Raw genomic sequence first — 10,777 nt, forward strand, 5'->3', positions numbered from 1 at the left:
CAAACAGCCACCAACGGTGCGACCTACGGAAACACAGCCAAACAGGCTATCACCTGAGCCCCGGCTCACCCCCAGGTCGCCGATGACGCGCCGCGCCAAGAGCGCCTCGCTGAAACATCAGAAGCTGGGAACTGAACCATATCAGTCCCACATCGAAAACAAGGAAGAGATCAGTCTCTTCCCCACCTAGAAAAGGTCTACTCCTCTCTCCTCATTAATTACGCATTTACTACTTACCTACTGTTATTCTGTCAATATAAATACATTGACTAACTTAGGCATCGGAGAAGAGAAGACCGCCCAGCGCGGTCTCCCTCTGACGCCCTTTGTATTTTACTTGACGGGTAACGGAGACTCTGAGAACATCACAAGTAGCGGTCCGCCCATCGGACCAGCGTTAACCGAGATTAGGCTACCGCCCAATCTTAAACATTAACATACGTACATTGGTTTAATTCCACTACAAGAAAATTGATCATTCACAGAGATAAATTTGTGCCGTGAGTGAGTATTACTCACGACGAATAATAAATATCCGCCCACGTGCTTCTTGTTTCCGATGACGGAGGAAGCACAGCCGAGATTATCCGAGTCCTCGGTAATTTCTAGCGTTTCATTTCAAAATTGAACGTGTTTCTGTTTGAAGATTATTGTTTAGAAGTGTTTATTGTGGATTAGGTGGTCCGGCCGTAGGAGATGTACGGTCCAGATGCTTGAGATTGGCCGATTAAAGCACCTCTGAGGTGGTAGCCGTCCTGGAATTGCTTGCTTGGTCATCTGGTTTTGTTTAGCATACTTTGCATCTCTCAACAAGTATAGGTTCCTTTTTCGCCCTAGCTTTGCATTTGATGTTTGCAACCACATGAATAGTTTCTGCCCTCTATTTCGAATGGAGTCCTGCTTTGCTGAAATTATAATAATTGATTTTTTTGTTGAACTTTGGATATGCTATACAATTTGGCAATAGATTTCCAGAACTGGGAGGGTCATCGACGTCATCTTAGTGTAGTCTTCTAAGCAAATGAAATGATTCTGTAGCTAATGGACTTGTTGCGTAATGATCAAATCTTATCAAAAGATATGCACTCTGTCTCACGAAGGCCAAGCACAGTGGTTATGGTCTTTTGAATAGTGACTGTTAGACATGCTTTATGTGGTGTAGATGCTTTAGAAACTAGATCCTGTGATTTTAATCTTCATTTTCCACTCTTTATAGTAGATAGAGGGTCTCAAAACTCCAATTAGTGCTCATTCTTGTATTTTAAAGAAGCAGAAGAATTGAAGACCAAGAAGGTTTTTGTGCGGCATGTAGAGACTGTAAGCAGCTTTGACACCACCATTAACATTGTGAAATCATTTGTGATAAGTAGAGCAGTCCATCTATTAATTCTTTCCTGAAATTATTCTTGATTTATGAACTGTTCAACTTAAGTATGAAGTTCACCAACCTGTACTAAGAAGTTGGTTAAAATGTCTCATTGGTTAGGACCTTACTACAGATGCCTCTTCTTAATAATGTCCATATGCTTATATCTCCAATTCTCTCTTCTTCTTCTTTTTTTTTTCTTTTTTTTTGCTTCCTCTCATATTTAGTTTATGGCATAAAAAACCGTTTCATTTCCATTTCAAATTCTTTGTATGGATTCTGTCTCCAATAGAAAAAAACGCTGTTGGATTTACAATTGATCTTTTTCTTGGCTTCCTTGAGTGTGCACTTCAGATTGGTGTCATCGGCAAACCTTTAGCTTGAGGACTCATTACATTTGCCTGAGTTTATAAGGAAACGTTGAAAATAAGATTTGTACTTTCAAATTCTCATCTTTAAATTACAAATATTTGTTCTTTCATTATGTGGTTTCAGATCGATGAATTCCATTTATTTGAAAAGAAGTTGGAATCTTGAACTATGGATTTGCTGGTGTGGTACATCTTTACTATTGCAGGAGAAAATAACTTTAATTCACTTTTGCGATGGAAACTAACTTCGTGCTTCGTCTCTATCCAATAAGAAATATAATGATGCACTGTTCATATTTAGTTTTCAAACTATATCTAGGGCTTTTCTGCAAGTGCATGCCTTGCTGAAGAAAAAATTTGGCAATAGAAAATATTATGAATACAGACAGGAATGGAAAACTAAATTTAGTATTGTTCATATCACAGACAGAAATGGACAATACAAATGTATACGCCTACATTTCAACAATTGCTCTCTTGGTTTGCATCCCACCAACATTAATTGTAAGTTTGTTTCTTTTCACAGAAATCGGCTTTTAAGTTTGGCATTAATTTTCAAAGATAACTGTTGAATGCCTTATTTTGATGTCAGATTGAAGGACTCCAACTGATGCAATATGGTTTTAGGGATGCAATGGCCAAGGTAGGCATTTACAAATTCTTGTCTGATTTATTCAGGTAAGCGATTGAAACACTTGCTGCAAAACGCATGTTCGATACGGCTTTTGGGCTCTACAGTTGATTGCCCATTTTGCATTATTAGCTAGTTCTTGGATTTGGATTACAGCTAGCTACCAATACTTTAGAACGAGTTGCACCACTAACACATGCAATTGGAAATGTGTTGAAAGTTGAAACGTGTCTTTACTGTGATGATGTTGCTTACCCTGGTTGATAAACTCTTCATATATGAAATCCATATTTGGCAGGCAACAGGATTTCTCCACGGATAGCAATTGCTGGTGTTGCCATTTATTACTAGCATGTTTTAGTATTATTTAGTTTAGAAAATTTCTCTGGTTCTATGAAACTGATATGCAATAGCATGTTTTGGTGGTCATATACTTAACTTGATAACTACTTCAATTCATTTCATAAAAGAAATTGGACCTAATCATTGTTTGCTGGGAGTTAGAATCCTCCTAACAAGTTGATCATTCATCGTTTGCTGTGTAAAATATGCATTTATATTAAGATATGCTCCTTTTAAGAGCCGTTTAATCGGATCGCTCCACTCTTTCTTTATGATTGTCTCACTATAGTGACGTACTTCTATTTCTCTCAAACACGCACACAACCTGATTAAACAACAATTGATGAAATTGGTCTGTACTTATTGCAGGGGCATTTGAGTAAAGGTCATGTGCAAAGAGTCGAGTTCCCGATCTTCTATTTGGTTTGCACGGTGGAACTTTTTATTGTTCTCCTTGGTACCGCTATAGACGTTAAAAGTTTGGGCATGAAGGTAGTATCATCCCTCTGAAGTTAGATAAATTGGTATTGTCATTGTATTCTTACACTTCAAATGATTTTGTAATTGAAGTGGATTATAAACTTTCAATGAAGTGTTCATTTCTTTGTTCTACTCTTAAATTTTGTTATACATGTTTTCAGAGGCGGAGCCACGTTGGGGCATGGTGGGTCCCGTGCCCCAGTAAGATTTAATATAAAATCTTTCTAGTTTGATATTACCATTGGTAGCTGGTTTGCTGTAGTGGCAGAAGTCTATTTTCATGTGGATGTGATCCTAGGTTCGAGTATCACTAGCAACAATGCACTTTTTTTTTTTCAAACATTAATATAATTCTTTCTTCTCAACAAAAAAAACATTAAAACTATTCTCTCTTATGATTTTAAATTCATAGATAAATTATACTTTCATAATGAAAAATTGTCTCAAATCTAAAAACTATAAGTTTGATTAATAAAATATGTAATTTAAAAAAAAAATATTGATATTTTCGTAATATTATTTTAATTTTTTATTTTTATTAAAATTTTGATATATTTTAAATTTTGATTTTGATTTTTTTTTTTTAACTTTAGAGTGCCCCACTTATCTTAAAGTTCTGGCTTCGCCACTGCATGTTTTCTTGGCCAGAAATTAATTGATATTTTTATTTAAATATAACTTTTAAAATCATAATGAAATTTACGGCGTGTAATGCGCGTCGTAAATTATCATTTAGGTTTTTTACGACGTGCAAAATGCTCGGTGTAAATGACTGTAAACTAAGGCCCTGTTTGGTTGGTGGAAAGGAAATGAATCATTTTCCTTTCCATTGGGAATAGACCTGTAAATGGACCGGATTTTGATCCGGACCCGCTCCAGATCCGTAGCTATTAAACGGGTTTGGATCGAACAATTTGATCCGTTGATCCGTTAATGATCCGAATCCGTTAACCCGTTTAATAAACGGATCGGATTTGGATTTAGGTCGATCCGATCCGTTAATGATCCGACCCGTTTTAGTAATAAATAAATATTATTTTTTATTAATATATTATTATTTTTTAAAAATATAAAATATTAAAGATTTCTAATATTACTTTTTTGCAGAAATCTAAGAGGCAGTCTTCGTAATTTTATTTTTGACAATGTAATTTTATTTTTGGTGATACTCTTCATATAGATCATGTTATTTTAATATTTTATTAATATCTTATGAGATATTATGATATAAATTTAATATTACTATTTAAAATTTAAAAATATTTGAAATTATAAACGGATCGGATTAGCGGATCGGGTATCCGTTAATCCGACGGGTACGGATTTGGATCGAGGTATCAATGATCCGCCGGGTTAACGGAGCTGGTTTGGATCGAATTTTTTTTTAGTAAACGGATTTGGATTTAGGTCGATCCGATCCGAACCCGGTCCATTTACAGGTCTAATTGGGAAAGTGAATCCTGAGGGGGGGGGGGAGGAACCAATTTCCTCCACTTTTTCCTTTCCTTTGGGAACCAATTTCCCTTCCTTGGCTGTCCCAAACGCATGGAAGGAAACACTTTCCTTTCCCAATGCCCAGATTCTGGGAAACAAACATGGCCTAAAGGTGCCATTTACGGCACGATCTTTAAGGACTTGTTTTTGTGTACTGTAAAAAGTCATTTACGGCGTGTTTTGCGCGACATAAATGACTCGTTTTCTTTTAGTGTAATAACACTCCTTTTTTAGATCAATTGTATGTATTCATATCTCTATGTATCCATATACACACATGTATGTATGTCTAGTGTGCATTTTGATAACATGGCAGCCATGGATCTATAAGCTTGAAATAAAAGTTTGAAGAATAAGATGAACTGAGAGAGAGAGAGAGAGCTTTTCAGAGAATATTTGAGAGTTTTTGCAATTAATGAGAGTCTAAGAAAATTATTACAACATAGTACTAATTATAGTAGCAGATAGAAAATATCAGAAACCCTAACAAATTTCTAACAAACTTTATTACGGCCTTGAAAGGTCCGAAACCCCATTGAGTTTCACGCTCATACCTCAACAACACTTTTTTAGATTCACACTCATGCCTAAGCGCCACCCTCGAGCTCTACAATCATACCTCAGCGTAGAGGTGGCAAATGGGCCGCTAGGCACAAGCATGGAACGGGTCCGGCAAGTTTAAAAGCGGCCCAGCATGGCCCAAGCCCGTTAGTGGCCTAGCACGACCCAAGCATGTTATTCTAACGGGTTGGGCTAGGCCGAGAAATATTGGCCCGACCCAACCTGAGCACGAAGTATTGTGGGCCGGCCCGTTAAAAACACAAAATTTCATTTTATTTTTAAACATATTAAAAAAATTACAATGATGAGATTTTGAACATTAGACATCTTTATTCAAAATCTCATGACATTTCCACCAATGCTATTTTCATTAATGTTGTCAAAGGTGAAATCAAACCTTATATCTTTATTTGACATAAGCATTTTTTTCATGACTGATAAAGCCCAAATTTAAACATTGACTTGTCTCAGGAGAGATTGAAGAAAGAATAAGAAGAAAATGAACACAAGAAGAAAGAAAAGACAGAGGCACACCATTTGTGCAGTCCAACATTCATGTTCAATGCTAATGAATTATTGATACACTAAATGAATGGAGTTTTCGACTTGATAGTACACATGCTAAATATTGTGTTTCTCAGTCTATAGTTTAAGTGAATTCAATGTAATGAACAATACTAATATGGGGCAGTGATTAGTATCATTTATTATTCTGTGTGTTATTGATACACTAGCTAGTTGATCGCCTGTCACCAATGATGCAGTTTCATGCTTCCAAAAATCTGTTCCTCCACGAAGATCATTTAACTACAAAAGAAACATTGCATAAATATTAAAAGACATTTCATAAAAGGAAATCATGGCAGCAGATATCAGTAGTTTGTTTTCTTTCTTTTTTGTTTCTTATAAAAGTAAAAATCAAACGTTAAAGATATATGACATTCTCATACATCTTTATGGTTGTTGCATTTGATGCTCTCACAAACGATCAAAAAAAGTAACCATTATCACTGCCAAAGACAGTTATCATTAGTAACAGAATTAAGAGATAGATCAATCACCATAAGCATCTACAACATAGTAGGGGTTTGTGTTGCCACAGACTTACATAAGTGATGCAGTGACAAATAAGACTTGTAAAAGGAATGGTTATCATTTCGATCAGAAACAACAATATAAGAACAAGAAAATTAAAGTTACAACAAGCCTAGGTGCAAGCAGAACAAGGTGGGTGTAGTTAGGATAGGGGCCTAGGATCATATTATAAACCAAAATAATTTGTAAAGAAAAATAATTTATCAGATGTCAGTGAGCTGTGACCTATTGGTCAGTTATAATTCCAACATTGTAAAGGTCATGAGTTCAATCCTCACTGACATATGTAAGGGTGCGGTGGGTTAAGGGTTTTTATAAAAAAAAAAAAAAAAATTATCATATTCCTATCAAACACAATAATTTGCTATAAGATGCATGAAACACAGGGTGGGGTGTGGTCAAGATAGGGACCTAGGATCATATTATAAACCAAAATATATCTGTATTTTGTAAAGAAAAACAACTTATTAGAATCCTATCAAACACAATGATTTGCAATAAGATGCATGAGTTGAATACGTTTGAATGACGACAAAGACAAACTACTGCAATTTGTCATGACAGTACATTAACCAGCGTATGGCCCTCTTACGTCTTCAAAGAGATTCATGAGTTTCTTGGTCAGTTGCTGTCTACGATATGCTGGAGCAACAGTTTTAAACCACCTAATTAATCATCTCCAAGTCAACTATTTCCATATTCAATGTATATCCTAATTGCTTGATTTTAGCTTCATGTTCATCATGACAAAGTTGTGCAATAGATAACAAATTTGTACGCATAGAAAGGATAACGTAGACATTGTTTAACCTATATGAGTTGGAGCCAAGGGAAAGTGACATGTTACCTGTATAGGAGATTGGCATGCATATGCAGTCTATTGCTAAGGAGAACTGAAAAAGGACTGGTGTAAGGAACACACGTGTCAGGATACCAAACAGTATCATAAGGAGAAGAGCTTGGGTGAGCATGAGAAGAGGCATGAAGTCCATAAGCAGCAGGTAAGGGAGAGATCCAGACGGCATGTGTGAGCTTAGAACATGACATAATTTTTTTTTTTTTTGGAAGAAGTGACAAGATTGGGAAGAAAAGAGACTTCGCAATAGGCTCTAGCGTCTAGGGAGTTGAAAGAATTTTTGGAGAAGACAAAGAAAAGGGGTTAAGAGACAGAGAATGATCTCTACTCTGATATCATGAAAGAATTAATCAATTTCTATGTATTCTTCTCATTGAGAGGCAAAGTTTATATACACAAATGATAGCTACATTACAGCTATCTAGATCCTTAGTCTAAGCCATTACAATGAATTAGCTATTTAGATCCTTAGTCTAAACAATTACATGATCAAGCAATTAGGATATACATCGAATCTGAACATAATTAAATTAGAGAGGATTAATTAGGTGGTTTAATAAATAGTTACCACTGTTACATGACCACTTGACCATGCCACGACTCACATTGTGATAGGAGCATAAAATGTGACGAATTTATAGTTCAAACCTTTATACTTTTGCTTAGTTTATTCCTTAAAAATATCAATTTAACTTTGTTATTTTCTTAGGTACTTTGAGAAGCAGTTAAGGAGAAAAGAGAGCTACAATGGGGCAATCAAGGCACTTCACATGAAATAGTGATGCAAAGGATGGAGTCTGATCATTCATTGGTCCTAAAAATCAAGAGAAGACGGAGAAAGTTCCAGTGAAAAACAATTGCCGAAAAGCAGAAAACAGAGTATTATAATCTGCTTTATTTTCTTCTGTCTTGGGAAGCTGTTTTGAAGAACTTTCTAGTGGAGTACTTATGAAGAAATGCCTTGCAACATTTGAAGACCATATGTTCTACTGTAACTGCAGGCAAAGAATTGGTCCAGAATGATAACGAGGAAGCCAGAGGCTGTGCTCAAAATTAGTACCTGGAGAAGACTGTTTCCATCAGCTTTTCAGGAAGCTTATTCAAGGACTTTTCTATTGGACTTAAAGGATGAAAATCATGAAGTTCTCCACCCAGATTTGAAGATGAGATGTTGTGGAGCACTTTAGAATCAAAAATCGTCCAGAATGGTGGTGGAATGCATAAGTTATGATGCTGTAAAATGAGCAGAGGATAAGAAAAATCTGGAATTTCTGACAAGTCTTTCTGCGAAGCATTTTCAAGACCGTCGTTGGGCCACGTTTCAAGAAGATTTCTAGAAGGTTTTTGTACGGTTTTTAAAAGTGACATCAGGAGTATTATGTGGCAGAATATCACCTTCGAATCTGCTAGGAACCGTTGTCAAACATGGAGAGGAAAATCAATCCTAGTTGAGAAAGGAAAGTGAATTAAAGGCTATATTTTCTGAAGATATTCTTGGCAGATTTTGGGACGAATTTTATTGGATTTTTGCTGCATTATACTTATGAAGAGATGGTTAGAAAGACTTAAGGAAGGTTCAGAAGATTGTGTGGCAGCTAAGCAAGTGGAATTGGAGAAGAATAAGGAGAGCTCAACCTGGTTTTGAGGAGGAAAGCTAGGGGCTTGTAAACCATAAAAATAATGCGGCATACCATATCATACAGATTTTGTTGGAATGAGCTGTAAACATTCTTGTAAATATTTTGTAGGGGTTTTGTCCATTTACACCATTTTTAGAGATTTTTTTCCCACTTACCCCATTAAGTTTTTTTAATTCTCTATTACCCAAAACACTCTAAAGAGGTCTTCCCTAATACACCATTAAGATTTTTTTTTTGTTTTTTAATTTTTTTTAATACCATTTTACCCTTATCCCTTTGTTACTTAGAGAGAGAGAAACCATGGGAGACTTCGCCGGAGCCCGGTCACCGGCCGCCGGAGTCCGGTCACCGGCCACCGGATTCCGGTCAACTTTCGCCGGATTCCGGTCAACGGTCGCAGGATTCCGGTCAACTTTCGCCGGATTCCGGTCACCGGCTACCGGCCACCGAAATTTGCTGAAAATCTCACCGGAAAGTTTTTTACCCCCAATAGACATCTATTGCCCCTAATAGACGTCTATTGCCCCCCAATAGACGACTATCAACCATGTATTGCCCCCCAATAGACGACTATCAGCCATGTATTGCCCCCCAATAAACGTCTATTGCCCCCCAATAGACGTCTATTGTCCCCCAATAGGACTTTCAGTCGCTAGAATGGGAACTAATCTCCCTAAATTTAGACAAATAAAAGTTTGATTACAAAAAAAAACAAGGAGATTACGTCAATTCAAAACCTCTATTGCCCTCCAATAGACGTCTATTAATTGCCCCCCAATAAACCTTTAACAGATCTCTATTGCCCTCCAATAGCCCTTTACTGCCCTCTGATAAAACTTTTATTGAGAGTTAATTAAACTCCAAATTAAAACTCTACCTCCAATTCATAAAGATGCGTACACATAAATGGCAAAAATAACTGAAAGCTCAAGATTAAACTCAAAATTGCAGCAAATACTGCACCACCACTAACCAAGCCAAAATTAATGGGCAGCAAGACATAGTCACATAGAAGACAACAATGGTACACTGAACAGAGATTACTGGGAGGAAGAAAACAACATGCTATACTAACTGCAATTATAACACTAACCACTAAGTATTTAAATGGCAACGGCTAAGGAGATATCAGAAGCCCTTCAATATAATACCGCTGGATAACTTTTATCATGCTATCTCTGCATTCAGTCCAGAATAAAGTCGACAAAGTTAAAAAACTTCTATCTTTTGGATAATACTGCCTGACTCATTAGCTTTTCTACACAGTCCATACACTCAAAAGTTTCCAATAAATTGCGAAACCACCTCATCATTCGAGAACTACTATTTGATCAATGAACGCTTCAACTAAAGTGCACAAGATAATGTGGCAAATAAAGCGCATTCTGGAAATTTATAATATACGAAATTCGGAAATTTTTTACTAGGGATGGTGAATTGGAAACTCAGAGGGTTCCAATTGCCAGCAAGCTATGTGTGCAATCAAGTGCGAGAATTGATGCAGTAGATGGAATCCCATAGTGAAAAACAGTTCTTGGATCCAACCGTCCTGAAAACCAACCGTCTTGACTCTTGAAGACCAAAGTCACGGAGCTCTGCAACATTATCATCGCCACCGCGAAGCCGAACTTGACGATGATGAGGACGGAATAGAATACCGACCTTGAGCTTGGAGGGATCGATGTCCAACGACAGCGTTTCGCGATCGGAGAGGGCGGTGACCGAAAATCTGATCAGACGCCATTGCCGGAAGCCTCCTTCTGCTGCTACGACGTCAACGAGTCGCCGATCGATCGCCGATTTCAGTGTTGTTGTTGTGCTACTCTGCAAAAGATCGAAGAAGGAAGGAAGATAGTCTTTTCGATTTGTATGTTGGGAGCTTGCTAGCTAGGTTTGTGCCGACTGCTGCATGCTCAGAGAGAGAGAGAGAGAGAGGGGCTC

General features: G+C 37.1%; 1 long non-coding RNA gene across 1 annotated transcript; it reads left to right on the forward strand.

Moving 5' to 3' along the window:
• Window positions 1-460: 460 nt before the first annotated feature.
• Window positions 461-3,322, forward strand: LOC133740460 (uncharacterized). Its single transcript, XR_009861232.1, has 5 exons — window positions 461-598; window positions 679-819; window positions 2,164-2,241; window positions 2,330-2,380; window positions 3,080-3,322. It is a non-coding gene; the product is annotated as an uncharacterized LOC133740460 (long non-coding RNA).
• Window positions 3,323-10,777: the final 7,455 nt, after the last annotated feature.

The sequence above is a fragment of the Rosa rugosa genome, chromosome 3 (assembly GCF_958449725.1).
Source record: "Rosa rugosa chromosome 3, drRosRugo1.1, whole genome shotgun sequence".
NCBI lineage: Eukaryota > Viridiplantae > Streptophyta > Magnoliopsida > Rosales > Rosaceae > Rosa > Rosa rugosa.